The sequence below is a fragment of the Hemicordylus capensis genome, chromosome 2, assembly GCF_027244095.1.
Source record: "Hemicordylus capensis ecotype Gifberg chromosome 2, rHemCap1.1.pri, whole genome shotgun sequence".
NCBI lineage: Eukaryota > Metazoa > Chordata > Lepidosauria > Squamata > Cordylidae > Hemicordylus > Hemicordylus capensis.
Genome location: NC_069658.1, coordinates 4833108 through 4849628, shown reverse-complemented (window position 1 = coordinate 4849628; position 16521 = coordinate 4833108). Strand labels below are relative to the sequence as shown.

Sequence of the window (16521 nt, the reverse complement as noted above, 5' to 3'; positions counted from 1 at the left end):
GAAGAGGGCAGCCAAGATGATCAGGGGCCTAGAGCACCTTCCTTATGTGGCTAGGCTACAGCATCTGGGGCTCTTTACCTTGGAAAAGAGGCAACTAAAGGGAGACATGATCGATGTGTATAAAATTATGCATGGAGTGGAGAGGGTGGACAGAGAAATTTCTCTCCCTCTCAAACAACACTATAAACAGATGTCATCACATGAAACTGATGGCCAGGTAGTTTAGGACCAACACAAGGAAGTACTTTTTCACACAGCACATGGGAGGTGGTGATGGCCACCAGCTTGAACAGCTTTAAAAGGGATTTAGACAAATTCATGGAGAAGAGGTCTATCCATGGCTACTAGTCTGGTTGCTGTGGGCCACCGCCAGCCTCAGAGGCAAGATGCCTCTCCATCCCAGTTGCAAGGGAGCAACTGCAGGAGAGAGGAAGGCGTGCCCTCAGCTCTTGCTGGTGGGCTTCCCAGAGGCATTTGGTGGGCCGCTGCGTGAAACAGGATGCTGGACTAGATGGGCCTCCTTGGGCCTGATCCAGCAGGACTGTTTTAATATTCTGAACTGCAGGAAGGCTGATAGCATAAGTGGAGTGTTAAGACAGGAACAAACTGTGACCAACTGTACATCATGTAGCCCCTTCCTGACACAACTGGCAGCGGCAGACTTTCTGAAGAGAAGCAAAAAGGAAGCCTGGATGCATCCTTAGAAAAGGTTCTTCACCTCCTGGCAACACTGCACATGAGTTCAGCCCAAGTTGGAATGGGAAAGACCCAGGCTCAGGACACAGGAAAGCCTCCCACCGAAACAACTTCCCCATTCCAAAATGCTGTTGCTCTAAAACTGGAGACTTCTTGAGCCAATGCTCCCTGGGGGCGGGTTTTCCGCCTACCTACCGGCCCAAATACACATTTAATTAGCAAAGACTGCTGGATCCACATTTCTGACATATGGAAGCCTCAAACAAAAAAAATTTTTTTACTCCTTTAACCTCCCCCCTCAAGTCAATCCAAAATGAATGTGACCCTACACACACACACACACACACACACACACACACAGAGAGAGAGAGAGAGAGAGAGAGAGAGAGAGAGAGAGAGAGAGAGAGAGAGAATAGAAAAGACAGTGAAGTCTTCAGGGCGTGAAATTAAAAATTTCACAGATACAATGAAGTTACGATACAATGTTACAACCTTGGCTAGGGTGGGGGGAATGCCTTACAGGTTTAAGTCTGCAGCAAGAAAGAATGTACAGAAAAGAGAGAAGGAAATGTATATAAGGAAACCTGCACATGGTGCATTTGCCTCTCTGGATGATGCTTCATATCACGGCGACTTCTGGCTGCTGTGTGCTGCACACAGGGCTGCTTTGGAAGACCCATTACAAGACCCACCTGGAATAAAAGCCGATGGTCTACCTCCGGGCGCAGATCAGCAAGAGAGGACTCCGACCTTCCCTCAGCAGCAGCCTTGCACCCCACATGTCTCCCAGGGCCAGGGGAACATGCACCCCTGGTTCTCCTCGTCTCTTCCTCACTCCTCCCCTTGCCTCTCTCTTCCCTCCCCAACCTGTGCCATCTTCTCCACTGGGGAAGTTTAGATGGTAAGTTCCTTGGGGGCAGGGAATTGTCTGTGTCTGTTAGTGACATTCTATAAACAACCAACCACCACCTTTGAACTCCAAATGGCTTAGATCCACAGAAATGCCTTACAGGCATGTAAGAAAGCTCTTAAATGTCTTCTCCCTTGAGTCCTCTTGTGTTCTCTTCTATCTCCTCGGCATACCAGCTTAATTGTCCCAATGAGAGCCTGATCTATCCACAGGTGACGTTACTGCTCCTCTTCCAGAATTGAGCAATCCCAAGAAACACTGCACAGCATCCTTGTTGGTGCTGAATTTGGTAGGCAGACATGCTAAGCGGCTATAACAACTTCTAGCTCAGAGGTCCCCAAGCCTTGCACCTTCAGATGACATTGGACTGCATCTCCCATTATCCCAGTCACAATGCCCGAAGGCCACCGTGGTGGCTGGGATTGAAGGGAACAGCAGTTCAACAATACCTGGGGATTGGGTAACTTCATGGAGGAGAGGTATCATAGGCTACTAGCAGGAGGGCTGTGAGCCATCTCCAGCCTCCAAGGCAGGATGCCTCTGAGTCCCAGTTGAAGGAGAGTAGCAGCAGGAGAGAGGGCATGCCCTCAACTCCTTCCTGTAGGCTTCCAGCGGCATCTGGTTGGCCACTGTACGAAACAGGATGCTGGACTGGATGGGTCTCCTTGGGCCTGATCCAGCAACAAGGCTGTTCTTATGAGCCAAGGTTGGAATCATGCATGCTCCCCAGAACACACTCTGTCAATCATGACAACAGTCATTTGGAAGAGGCAGAAATGCTTTTCCCGGGGGCGGGGTTCAGGTGCCAGTCCATCCTCAGCATGTCCTGTCCATCTCTAACAACTCTTGAGACAGCAGAATAATGCCACCTTTACAGGACTTCTCCAGTCCCGCCCCCCAGCGGTCTTCTGCCATGCTGAACCGTTTCACTCTCACTCAAGGCACCAATGCCCTGCTGCATTTGCTTGCACTGCAGCTTCCCAAGTGCTCGATTCCTGGGGCACAGCACCCCCCCCCCACCAATTGATACTGGAGGCATGCTTCACTCCTGCAGGCAGAAACACTCTCTCAATCAGCTTCCAGAATGGGCAGTGATCCTCTTGATAGTACTTTCCACCATCTCCATTACCCCGTCGGTCAGGGCTGGGAGATACGAACCCGGCTTTCTCAACCATTACAAGGCTTCTGAGATCCCGCCATGGCTGTTGGTTGCAGAATGCACACCCGTGCACAATTTCTAGAGATATTTTAATGTACACACACAGAATACTAGGTCAATGGGAAGTCAGCCGTCATGATACCATACCCTTACTGGTTATTAGAGACAGGGGTCATCCCATGAAATTGATTGCCAAGAAATTCAGGACTGACAAAAGGAAGTACTTTTCCACACAACACATAATCAACTTGTGGGATTCTCGGCCATAAGATGCGGTGTCAGCCACCAGCCTGGATAAGGTTTTTAGATAAATTCATGGAGGACAGGTTTATCAATGGCTACTAGTCTGTGGGCTATAGGCCACCTATAGCTACCTAAGAGGCAAGATGACTCTAAATCCCAGCTGCAGGAGAGCAACAGCAAGAGGGCATGCCCTCACATCTTGCCTGTAGGCTTCCCAGAGGCATCTGGTGGGCCACTGTGGACTAGACAGGCCTTTTTTTTATGTTCTTACATGTTCATTTTACCCCACATGACCGTCTGAAAAGGGGCTCCTGTGCTTCCATATACCCCTCCCTTGAGATGATACCACATCTGCCCACATCTTGGCATGGGGAGGAAGAACCAGTACTAGACAGGGTCTCCCTCTTTGCCGCAAAGGAGCACAGGATGCAGCCAACATGGTCATTTAATTGCTCAGCACATTTCAGCTCTTTTCAGGGCACACAGTTTAGGGTCAGGGTTGCAGCCACCACAACCTAAATGGGTTAATTAGTAGGGATGCTGATACATGGAGGATCTTGACCTGAAACAGAGGGGGTTAGACTTGTTGAACTTCCAAAACCTTTACGTGCTACAATCCTGCAACTTAAGGCTGGGTTTGCTGATGAACACACACTGCATCATGCCGGCAGCACTTCATTTCCTCAAGGGAGAGTCTCTCTGGCCTAATCAACTACCACTCTGTTCATAAGTTACGATACTGCCAAGATGAGATTGACAGACAGACATACACCCAGACAGCAAAATGCATTGACTGTTCAAAACTGCAGGGAAATGAGACCAGAATGCACTCACAAGATATCACCTAAAAAGCACTGGAGGGACAGGAATTTACACACACAGACACAGACACAGACACAGACACACACACACACACACACAGACACACACACAGACACAGACACAGACACAGACAGACACACACACACACACACACACTTACTTTTCTTAGCAATGTGAGGTGTATGCAGAACTCATCCTGCTGGAAAATCGCCTGAAAGAGAGTCGGTCTAATGGTGCAAAGGTCATTTTTGACAAGGCATGTTTTTCACACCCTATTGATCCAAGACAGCACAGAAGGGGGAAGAAAACAGACCGCTGAAATGTGCCTGGGCTCTGGCTGCTACACATTTAATAAAATCTGCAGGCCTCCAAGCTTATTACATTCTTCAAACTTTTACTCATTTCATCTCAGTGATTTCATTAAGTTAGATGGCGACATCTTTATTAAAAAAAATAATCAAAATTGAAATGTTTCAATAAACCCAATTTTGGTTTTAAGTAGTAAAAGATGCTTCGATGCAGACGAAGCAAAAATGAAAGTTAAAAAGTACAATAGCATTAGAGGGTTTGAAAACCATGTCTTTAAAAAAAAAAATACTTTTAAGAAAGTCCCACAGGAAATAAGGGGCTTTTGGAGGTTGGCGTTTCTGTTCATTGACCCTGCAGGGGGAAAAATTAAAATGAAAAGAGAAAAAGGAAAAGGAAAGCACGTGCACACACACCTCTTAACAGGCTTCTCTTGCTAACTATTCCAGGCATGTCTATGTTAAAACCTTGGCAAGTTTGTAGATAGAAAGAAGCAAGGTAACTGAGAGACAGAACATGGATGATTCAGCAACAGGCAGAAAAAACAGAGAGAGGCACCAGGCGTGCTAGCAAAGTGCATGGTATTTTTGTGCGAAGAATCAATTCTGTTCCAAATACATGCAGGTAACCAACTTTCACTCTCTTTCCTTTCTAACCTTTGAGGAAAATGGATTAACGGAACGGGCTTATAAAATATGTTGTATTAAAACAGCAAGCACAAAAAATGTCCTTGTAAAAGAATAAGGGAGTCTTAGCTGAAGAGGAAGCCTGCCTCTCCTCACGCCACGGAACGCTGGCATGCGAGCTGGCCGGAAGATGGAACTGGAAGCATCCCGCACACTTCCGCTTCCACGTCAAACCCCAACCCAACGCCGTTTCTCTCTCTCCACTTTTGATAACAATTAAACTCTCTGGTGATGTGAATGAGCAAGTACAGCTATTTATTTATTTTATTTATTTATCACATTTTTATAATGCCTAAAACGCAAGTTCTCTGGGTGGTTTACAAGACAATAAAAACAACCAATAAAAAGATTAACACATTTCAACAATTAAAATCTAAAACATTAAAACTATTAAAACACAATTAAAACAATGTCTAATTAAAAGCCTGGGTGAACAAATGCATCTTGACTGCCTTTTCAAAAGTTGTAAAAGATGGGGAGGCTCTTATTTCAGCAGGAAGTGTGTTCCCAAGCCTCAGAGCAGCAATGGAGAAGGCCTGTACCTGAGTAGGATCTATGACAACTAGCCACGGCCAACTGGCCACAGCCAACTCGCTGCTGGTCAATTGGACAGGGCCCACTCACTGCAGGGAACAATGCAACTCCGCCCCCCACAAGCCTGTCCTGTCACTTTGGCTTTCGATCCAGAGGGAACAAGTGGGAGGGAGGTGAGAGGAAGCTGAATTTCCACCTACCACCCACCAAAGCACGTCCTTCACGTTCTGCAGTGGAAGGAAGAATCTCTCTGCATTCCTACCTGTGGGGTTGTGCCTCATGAGAAGTGAAATGTCAGGTGCGAAGCCTGCACCAGAGCTTTAGAGCAAGCGAGCTGCCATTTTCCTCCTCATATTGCCCCTCTGCGGGTCTCCCCAAAGCAGCAGCAGGCCTTGCTGTTGAGTTATCTTATTAAAGTGGACTACGTCACGTGTATCCCAGGGATATTAACAGAACACTTGGGGGATCTGGTGTGTAGATGAGTTTTGAATTGTTTAGCAAAACTCTTAGGAGGAGATTTCCTGGCCAAGGTGTGTGTGCATGTTGTATTGTTTTTTTTAATTCTCTGCAGGAAAGTACAACTCACTGCACCCTACGGCCAGGCATAAAACTGCTTACATGGCAGCTCCCCTGCTAACTGGGCAAAGAGGCACCTTTTACCGTGGTGATTCTCTTTATTGAGCAGGGGGAGAGTAACTGGCCCTATTCACCCCCAGCACAGTACTTCCAGTGACTGTTGCTGGTGTCTATCCTATGTTTCTTTTTAGAATGTGAGCCCTTTGGGGACAGGGAGCCATCTTATTTGTTTGTTATTTCTCTTTGTAAACCGCTCTTTGTAAATTTTTGGAAGGGTGGTATAGAAATCGAATTATCATCTTGTTTACACAGTCAGACAGGTGTTATTGACTGGTTTGTTTTATCCAGACATCAAGTCCTTCCCAAGGACCTGGGATGGCTGAATTTTATTGTCAGTTGTCATAGATATCGTCGCAGAATATAGACTGTTCCCAGTAAAGCTGCTTTTTGTAATTGGCTGATGGTGATTTCTGTGACCCCTACGGTGTTGAGGAACTGCACCCAAGGCGCCAATTACCACTGGGATAGAAATTGAATTATTATTATTATTATTATTATTAGATATCAAGATGCCACGCAAATCACTCACTCTGCAGGACTGTACAGACTGTTAGGCTTTTATCTATTATCTATTAATTTATTTTTGCATGAACAAGAGACTGGGCTGTAGTCTGGGGAGCATTATCGCATTATCGGCAGGGGACGAGGCCGGGTGGACCGGGCCTACGCCGGAGGCCCGGTCTACCCGGCCTTGTCCCCTGTCGGCGGGTAGACCGGGCCTCCGGCAGAACTCCCAGGCGTCGTTTGCGCGCAAAGCCTCAGTAGCGGCCGAGACTTTGAAGAGAGAGGAGCTCTGTTTGTGAGCTCCTCTCCTTTTTGAATTGTGGGGCCCTGATCGGCCCGACTGACGCGGGCCTTATTTAGGTGAGGACTCGGGCGGCTGGGAGGGCGGCGGCAGTAGTTTGGGCCGGTTTGGCCCGTCATCGGCCATTTGGGGTTGGCTTCCTTGGCCCTAATCCGGGCGCGGGGGGCGGCTGGTTTCCTGCCGCCCCAATTTCTACACAAAATACGGGTGCCAAGCTGGAAAGCGGCGGGAGGAGTAAGTAAACCCTCCCACCGCCCTTAAAGAAACCCCCCCACCCAGTGCCAGACCGCAGTTGGTGGTTCCGTGCACACCCCTATCTAAGAATCTCTCTGCATTCCTACATGTGAGGTTGTGCCTCATGAGGATTGAAATGTCTGGTGCGGATCTGTTTCCCCACTCTGTTTCTGGGGCCAGCCCTGTACAACGGCCAGAGTTTGGATAAGCGTATACATGCTCAGGCTTCTAGATGTCTGCAAGTCCACAGTATAATTGTTCCTGACTCTGGAGCAGTATTATGACCAGAACCCCATATTAGATCAAAATAGCCCCTTTTTTCATATTTGTCACCAATCTGAATTATTTATCACTTCTGGAAATGTGACAAAAATGCAATAGTAAAAAATCAAAAAACATTTGTGACTCTTCTGTCTGTGATTCTTCTGTCTAAATATGACATTGTACTGCAGTGAAAGAGGTGTGATAACTTCGTTTAGTAGAACAGCATCAACTCACTCCCCGCAGCAGCTGCCATTCTGCTCCGTGGCCCACTGGGATGGGGTGGGGGAGGCGGGCTAGCAGAGCAGCAATGTGGGCTCCACCCATTTCGAGTCGAGCGGCCCTTCTCTGGAGGCAACTTGCCAGCCTCACGGAGAAAGCTGCAACTCTCCTGCAAAAGGGAGCTTCTCCTGACAAAACCAAGGGGCAGGAGGGCAGGAGGAGGACTGGGAGGCTCTCTGTCCAAAGCAGAAGGGATGCCCAGAGAGCCCTGCCTGCAGCTTCCGCTCGGTGGACAACACATCTCCCTCCCCACCCGCCCCCTCCGCATCCCCATCCTGTCACTTTGGCTTTCGATCCAGTGCAGGTAGTGCTGTCGCAGGCTTCCTGCCCGCTGCTTGTCCGTTTGCAACAAACTCCGTTTTGTGCAAGAAAACTCCGTTGTCTGTAAAAGGTCTTGCAAGCTTTCTCTCGTGTGTGTGTCTCCTCTGGATCGAAAGTCAAAGTGACAGGACAGGCTTGCAGGGGGAAGTTGCATGTTCCCTGCGGCGAATTGTCCCTGCGGTGAGTTGGCCGCGGCAAGTTGTCCCATTCCCCCCTGAGTAGCCACCAGATTTGCTGGTGGCAACTGCAGAACAGCCTCTCCAGATGATCTCAATCGGTGGTGTGGTTCATAGCGAAGAAGGCTTTCTCTTCAATACCCAGGGCGGTTATAACCCAAACCTTGTACTTTAACCGGAAACTTATCGGCAGCCAGTGTAGATCTTTTAAGATGAGAATGATATGGTCTCTCCGAGATGACCCAGAGACCAACCTGGCTGCCTCATTCTGGACTATGTGTAGTTTCCGGACTACGTGCAAAGGCAGCCCCACATAGAGTGCATTACAGTAGTCAAGTCAAGTGAGCAGCAGATGTTCTACTGTTCTGAGGTCATTTATCTCAAGAAACGGACACAGCTGGCATATCAGCTGAAGCTGATAAAAGGCACCTCTGGCCACTGCCTCAACCTGGGACACCAGGGAGAGGTTTGTGTCCAGAAGCACCCCCAAACTGTGTACCTGTTCCTTCTGGGGAAGTGTGACCCCATCCAGAACAGGCAGATGAAAATCATCTCCCGAGTTCCGACCCTGTCTTATCTGGATTCAGCCTCAGCCTGTTACCTCTCACCCAGCCCATCACTGCCTCCAGGCAGGCATTTAGGGAGGTTATGTCTTCTCCTGATGACGTTGACATGGAGAAATACATTTGGGTGTCATCAGCATACTGATAACACCCTGCACCGTATCTCCTGATGATCTCTCCTATCTGCTCTCTTGGACAGAAAAGAGAATAGCCTTCCTGCCGCCTTTCCTTCTCTCCCAGTGGACTACAGGAACTGGAGTCTCTCTTAAGGCCAGTAGCAGCATATCCTCACAGGCCGGGGGGGGGGGGGGGGATGCCAAAAGAGGCAGCCCAGGTGGCTCCTCACCAATGTTCCCTGTAAAAGGGATTCCCAGATGTTGACGACTACAACTCCCAGCATTCCCAGCTGCAACAGCCTTTGGCTGGGGATTATGGGAGCTGTAGTCAACATCTGGGAATCCCTCTTACAGGAAACACTGCTCCCCCCTATCTCTCCCACCCCGTTACCCCAGGCTGGTCATTCATCAGGTAGAGCTGCACAGTTAGACATGCAGCTCTACCTGACGAATGGCCAGCCTGCAGGCAGAGCACGGGGCGGGAGAGAAGGGAGCAAATGGAGCTGCCTCCTTTGTCCCCCATTGGCTTGTTAGGATGGGTTGCTACTGCTGAAGACCAAAAGCTTGAGGATGGAGGCAGGCAAGGAACCAAGTCAGGTGACTGGGGGACATGCACTTTCTTTCTTTCCTCTTCTGAAAAGAAGGATGTCCCACCTTATAGCCCCAAGAATAACTTCTCAAGGCAGCTTGCAAAATGAGATTAGAATAAAAATATTAATTAAGAAGTAGGGGTCGCTTCCTGCTCCCGGCCACTGTGAGTTCAACAGCTGGCAGTGGACGGCCTCCCCGCTGAGGACCCATCCTCTCACCAGCTGGCTTAGCAGGGAGGTCCCCCTCCCTATCCACTTGACATCTTCTCCCTGCTCTAGCAAATGAGAAGGAGCAGTCAAATGACCTCTGACTGACTAGGGCCATCTCTGGCCCCAGAACGAGGAGCACAGGTTTTGGAAGGAGGCTTAGTCCTCCACTCTCCTTGGTCAGTTACAGAGCCGACATGCCCACCACCACAAGAGATACCATCCGGCCCCTTCTAATGCAAGCTATGGGTTCAGGCCACCTTGCAGCCATCCCCTCTGCTCCATCCACTCAGTGGGGCTCCACTGCTGCTGTAGCTGTCCCCAGCAGCCACCCTTCACCGGTTTGGTCAAACATCTGGCTGCAGGCCGCAACGGAGGAGGAAACTGAGCCACTGCTCCTTGGCTGTGCTGAACGAGAGAAATGCTGCTGGAGGGAGGTGGGGCACCGCTCTGTGGCACATGGAGGCATTGCCTTTATTAACATCTGAGAATGTGCAGATGGGAAGCAGGTGGGCACAAGTAGCAGCGGTGGCCCAAGCACAGATGCACGCTCAAATCGTGTGCACACTAGCTAGGACCGGGGTCAGTGTCCCTTTAAGGGGAGTTGTGGAGGCAGGTACGGACAGGTCATGCAGGTAAGGGTGATGTGGTGTGTTGCCAGGCAGAGTGCAACTGAAGGTATTCTGGCTGCGTGGACATGGAGTGTGGGCAGGAGGCTAGAGCGGCAGCAGGCATGGACTGCTCTGGGCACGGGCATCTATGGGCAGCACATAGGTGAGGGCATGGCATGTGCAGGTAGCCGGGAGCCAGTGGTTCTTCGGGGGGCTCACCTGCATAGAACCCTCCATGGGTCCTTTATTTGTGCATGCCAAGGGCCACATTTACAGGGCTCCCTGTGACAAGGGTTCCATAAGGAGACTGCTCACGCTGAGAAAGCTCTTCTTTTGACATTGACCAACTTAACTTCAGAAGGAAGGGGGCCTGGGAGGAGGAAAGCCTCACCCTGAGCCCACACGGAACTTCGTATGGGAGAAGGCAGCTCTTAAGCTCAGATCATGCTGGGCAGTAACGTCCAAACACATCACTCTGACTTGCACCTAGAAAACAACGGGGAGCCAGGAGAACCGTTCCAGAATGGGTGTGCTCTGCTCTCTGCTGCTGGTGCCATAGGATGGTGGACATTGCTGGAGAGGTGAGTGACGGTCGGGGTGTTTAATAACGTCTGGATGGGGCTCATGGGTTGCCAAGACTGGCTGCAGCTTCTGCTTGGGGGAAGATGGGGTTTAACTGCCATGGGACCCATGAAAAGGCCTCAGGTCAGAAGGTCCGAGAGATGTAGAAGCTAGTGTCAGGCTCTGAGCACAATGCCAGATTTTGGAAGAATCACAGATGTCTCCCATGAAGGAAAGAGATGCATGCGCAGAAATAAAAACAAAAGGATGACAGTAGATGGGTGTGTTTGTGTGTGTTAAAAGGGAGACCGCTTTGCTCGAGTAGGAAGACAAAGGTAGGAGGAATGGATTCCTACCTTTGGTAGAATGAATCGATTCCTAACATTTATTTCCGACTTGGAACATACACAAGGAAACACATCACGCCATTCAGCCTCCCACTAGGAAGTTTAAATTTCAAACTACCTTAAAACTGTTCTCTGGATTTAAGACATGTTGCCGGAGGTATATTAACGTCATACTGTCAAAGGTATATTGCAGGAGAAGGGGAGGGAATTGTCGAATTCCACCAGATCAAAGCCTTGTCATGCTAAGCACTTTCCAAATATAAAATTAATGACTAGAATGGGAAGAGCTAAACTTAAAGCATATTGTTCAACGCAGTGTTGCCGTTTCGCATTTGGATCTGTGCAGGGAGAACAAAGGACAAAGAAGGCTTCCACTGCTCAGCTTTCCTGCAGGGGAGAGGAATATATGTATTTTAACTCAAGTTATTTGTATCATAATTTATCCAGAGTATTTGGTGATGAAGCAAAACAAAAACAGAATCTGCAATTCATGCTCCTCTGAAAACTTGCAACCCAGGTGTTTCATACTCCTTTCTCCTCACACCACCTAGTTTTTCAACGCCACGAGCAAATTTGAGTAGAGATCCACACGATGGTGTAGTGCTTAGAGTGCTGGACCAGGACTGGAGAGACCCAGGTACAAATCCCCCTTCAGCCATGAAACACTCTGGGTGACTCTGGGCTAGTCCCTTCTCTCTCACCCTAACCTACCTCACTGGGCTGTTGTGAGGATAAACATAACCAATGCACACCGCTCTGGGCTCCTTGGAGGAAGAGCGGGCTATAGATATGAAAACAAATAAAGGAATATGATGTGAGTGTCCTTGAGGATGTGAAGAGTGATGGGGGGACTGTAGGAAAAGGACATGGGAGGTCTATGTGGCTCACATTCTGCTATAAGGTCAACAGGGAGGAGGGGTGCCAGGAAACCAAGCAGGTAGGTGTCTGTGTACACATGTGCCAAATTGCTTTCGAGTACTGTCAATTGGTACAAAAGATGGGAAGAGGAAACTTCTCTCCCCTCCGCCCAACCATTTGTGGTGTGGTGGCACTTCCTACGCCTAATGGACAGTGAGAGCTCTTGCCTCTTCTAACATTTGCAATCCATGTTTCAGCTTTATTCCATTTCCTGAGGTCCTCAAACCATCACAGTCAGAACTTAAAGCAATGCCAGGCACCAGTGCCTGATGTCCTCTGGCTCCCTCCTTTGCCTCGACTGCCTCCATGATGTGCTGTTGATGCCACCTTCCTTCTCTCTAGCAACCCTGCTGGGTCCTTGCCTGTTCCCCACTCCGTCCACTGCCCTACAATCTATTCTAAATGCCTCACTGACAAGGCCTGCATTTGATTTCCAGTGCAAGCACAAAACCCGAGAAAGTCTGCACTAGGTGACGATGATCACTACTACTTTTGGTGCCCCCACCCAACCCCAGAATGGGCTACAGTTCACAGCTGTTAGATTTGGCAGTTGAGAAGTCCCCATGCCCGATGATGAAGCACGTGGCTCTTCTCAAGAAGCAGCAGCTCTCAGAAGGGTTAAGTCGGCTCTCTAATGTGATTTGTGCTTTATTTTCCTCGGCTTATTCTTAGTTTCAAAGCCGTAATCAACTTATTGTCACACCACTGAGTGACGGAAACCCTGCCAAACTACTTCAAAAATTGACAAGGTTTCAGTTGCACTCAACAATCCCAGAAGACACTTCCACTCATTTCAATATAAAATCCTATCAGAATTGCATAGCTGAATTAAAAAAAAAGTTTAAAGGACAAGTAGCTGAAAGAGAGCGCTTCCCTCCCCCTTCCCAAACCACACACACCAGTGAAGTTTGGGGGGGCGGGGGGAGGAGAAAGAAATGATCAAAAAGACGCCAAGATCCAATGCGAGATTAATGCAAATGCCTGCCTGCAAGCAAGTGCACTATTTGATTAAACCGGCATACATCAAGTACAATTAGAAAGGTTATTTATAACTAAGAAATACATAATTCTGTATTTTAATGAGGGTGACAATTACAGCCGACAGTTGCTAATTAACATTAATCCATTTGCACTGGGAGTCGGGGTGTTCCTGACAGGAGTTCAGGAGTTTTTGGCGATGGACACAATCCAATGGGCATGGTGGCTCTTGACCTAAGCAAGTTGCCAGACACAAAAAGTCCCTTTCTTGTAACTCTACACACTGAAGAGGCTTCATGGCCCACAAGAAACACTGGACCATCTTTTTGTGGCTGGCCTGTACATGGAAATTGGATATCCATGCTGATCAGTTGTCCTAGGCTATGGAATTGCATATGCAATTATACGGCTTAAAAAAGGAGCCCAAACTACTTTGTCATGATGGCTATAGTTCTTTACTGACATTTCCAACCAGTCCCAAGAAGCTGTATAGCATCGGCAGCCCCATGCTGCACGGTTAGGAAAGACCCCATTTTCCCCCCATCAAAAGAGATCAGGGAATGCTACTTCTTGCTGAGAGTGGTCATATAACTTGACACCAGGCAGGTCTTTGAGGGGATCCTTCTTGGAGAGCTTTCTCCCTTAGGAACTGCAGGCCCTGACTGCTACGTATGCCTTACTGTCCTCCTCACCCCCAACTTATTTTTGCTTGTCTCTCCAGCTAACTGAGCAAAGAGGCACTTTTTAGAAGTGGCAATTCTCTTTATTGAGCAAGAGGATAGCAGCTGGCCCGATCCAGAGGCTGTTGCTGGGGTCTGTCTCATGTTTCTTTTTTTATTGCGAGCCCTTTGGGGACAGGGATCCATCCTTATTTTTATTTCTCTATCTAAACTGCTTTGGGAACTTTTGTTGGAAAGTGGTAAATAAATACCCATTGTTGTCATTGCCCCTTGGTGGAGAGCCTGAGTGGGTGCTGCTTAGTGAGGCTGCCCAAAGAGCTGCCCTCGAGGAACCTTGGAAGCTGCCTTATGCCGAAGCAGACCCTTGGCCCATCGAGCTCAGTGCTGCCGACGCGGACTGGCAGTGGCTGGCTCTCCAAGGTGATAGGTATGAGTCTCTTCTTGCCCTCCCTGGAGATGCTGCCAGGGATTGAACCTGGGACCTTCTGGATGCAAAGCAGATGCTCTGACTCTGAGCTACGGCCCCATCCCCTACAGGGAATATCTGACAGCAGAGTGCTTGCTTGTCTGTCAGTATTTATTTAACACAGTTGTATACCGCCCAAAACGCAAGTCTCTGGGGTGGTTTACAACAAAACAATAAAAACAACAGATAAAAAGATTTTAAAAATCACAACAATTAAAATTTAAACCGCTAAAACTATTCAACACACAATTAAAACAATATCTAATTAAAAGCCTGAGTGAACAAATGCGTCTTGACTACCTTTTAAAAAGTTGTAAGAGATGGGGAGGCTCAAGACCCAGGGCAGCAATGGAGAGGGCCCATCCCTGAGTAACTACCAGACGAGCCAGTGGCAACTGCAGTTGGATCTCTCCAGATGATATCAATGGGCAGTGTCAGGGGCGTAACTATAATGGGGCAAGGGGCGACAGTTGTTGGGGGGGGGGGAGAGGCAAGTCACATGACAGACTCCCCAGCTGCACACCCGCCTGGGCTTCCTTCAGTTGTATTCATCCTCTGAAATTGATGTGAGTGTTAAGATCTGGAGCTACCAGAACAGCATGGCCTTCTCTAGTACCATTAATTGGCATTCTGGACCAATTGCAGTTTCCGGACTATGTACAAAGTCAGCCCCATAGAGAGGCAACCCCACATTGGATGGTAGTCACCCATCCAAATGCAAACCAGGACAGACCCTGCTTAGCAAAGGCAGCAACTCCTGCTCGCTACTGCAAGACCATCTCTCTCAGTGTGATGAAGTTTGAGGACCCCAGCTCAGTGCTAATTCCCATGTGCCTTGCTTAAACTTCCCCATCTGGGTCTCTGTATTGCCTACATTCCCTAGGAAGGGTTTTGTGCTGATGAACAGAGTTTTGTGCTGGGACAATCTGATGACTGTAAAAACATTCCTGTTTACACTGGCCTTTGTTGAGCAGTAGGGTGAGGTCACCTGATTTTTTGTTCTAGCTTGCTCTACCAAATTTCTTTAAACTCCCTGCTCCCTGGCTATATTTTTAATACTGGCTCTTGTGGCTTTAGATTTATTTGGTGTGTTTTATGTAGAGTCATTAATTGCTCTGAGCTATAGGAAAAACAGTATGTAAATACAGTAAATAAATAATGAGATGCTTTTACAGTCAGATGGAGACAATGAAAGGCACCAGGGCAAAAATTCAGAGGTGGGGTGCGGGGGTGGGAAGCAGAGTAAAATCAAACATTTAAGATAAGGAAAGAAGAGGGAGACCATCAATCTACCCACAGAAAATAGGGCAAGCAGCCATGGTTTTGAACAGCAGAGAGAGATTGGGGTAAAATGTTCAGAGAACTTCTTCAGCACAGCAGCTGCCTGTGGAACCTTCTGCCTTGGAGCGACGCTGCGAAGGGAGGAGCTTTTAGACCCTGCCCCTCTGCAAAGGCCCACCCGTGCCCACCACGCATTGGCAGAGGCTCCTGGGACAGGTCTACTTTTTCTGCTTCCTGTCCTGCAGGACATCAGGGCCCGCAAGGCGGTTCGTGACATTAAGAGAAGGAGGATTCCTTCGTGAGGGGGAGTAACAGCAGGAGACGAGAGGGCAGGCCCTCAACTCCTGCCTGTAGGCTTCCAGCGGCATCTGGTGGGCCACCGTGCGAAACGAGATGATGGACTCGATAGGCCTCCTTGGGCCTGATCCAGCAGGGCTGTTCTGATGTTCTAAAGGATAAACCTAACATAAAGCAATCATGCAAGGCAAACTATAGAACTGAAGCAAGCAGATAAAACCAGTTTAGCAGCCCTTTTCGACGTCTGAGAGAAGAAAAAGAACTTTGATGGAACAACATCAAACCAGGTGCCAGGCAAGACTCCGAGGCGAGAGGATTCCAGCAATGGGGTGCCACCACTGAGAAGACCCTCTTCCCAGGTGCCCCCAAACTACACCTCCAAATGCAGGGACACCCAGAGGAGACCCCCACCTTGGTGAAAACCAGCTGATAATCTAGGGCAAGCTTTCTGCTCAGGCAGGGCATTCTTGGGTCTAGCCTGTTCACAGAGTGCCTTCTAAGAATACACCTAGCACTTTGCTGTAGCTGAAGGTACTGCCTACAGGGGACGTTTGGTGGTTTGTGGCCATCAGTTGTCTTGCGGGGAAGCTTGTCTGTCATTATTGGCCTTCTCATTAAGGAATCCCAATCAGCACCCACTTTTCCAGGATTTCCTGGAACACAGTTTGAAAACAGTTGGGCTAAGGGGATGGCTTGAATGACCCACAGGATCATTGCCAGGAAAGACACAGGCCAAGATCCAAAGAGGAGGGGCTATAGCTCAGGGGGTGACCACCTCCTCCACATGCAGAAGATCTCAGGTCCAATCCCTGGCGGCAGCATCTCCCTGGTAGGG

General features: G+C 48.8%; 1 protein-coding gene across 8 annotated transcripts in view; it reads right to left on the bottom strand.

Annotated features, from left to right (window-relative positions):
* KIAA1328 (KIAA1328 ortholog) overlaps window positions 1–16521 on the bottom strand; it is a 290833-nt gene that overhangs the window by 22814 nt on the left and 251498 nt on the right. The gene's annotated exons all lie outside the window — the stretch shown is intronic.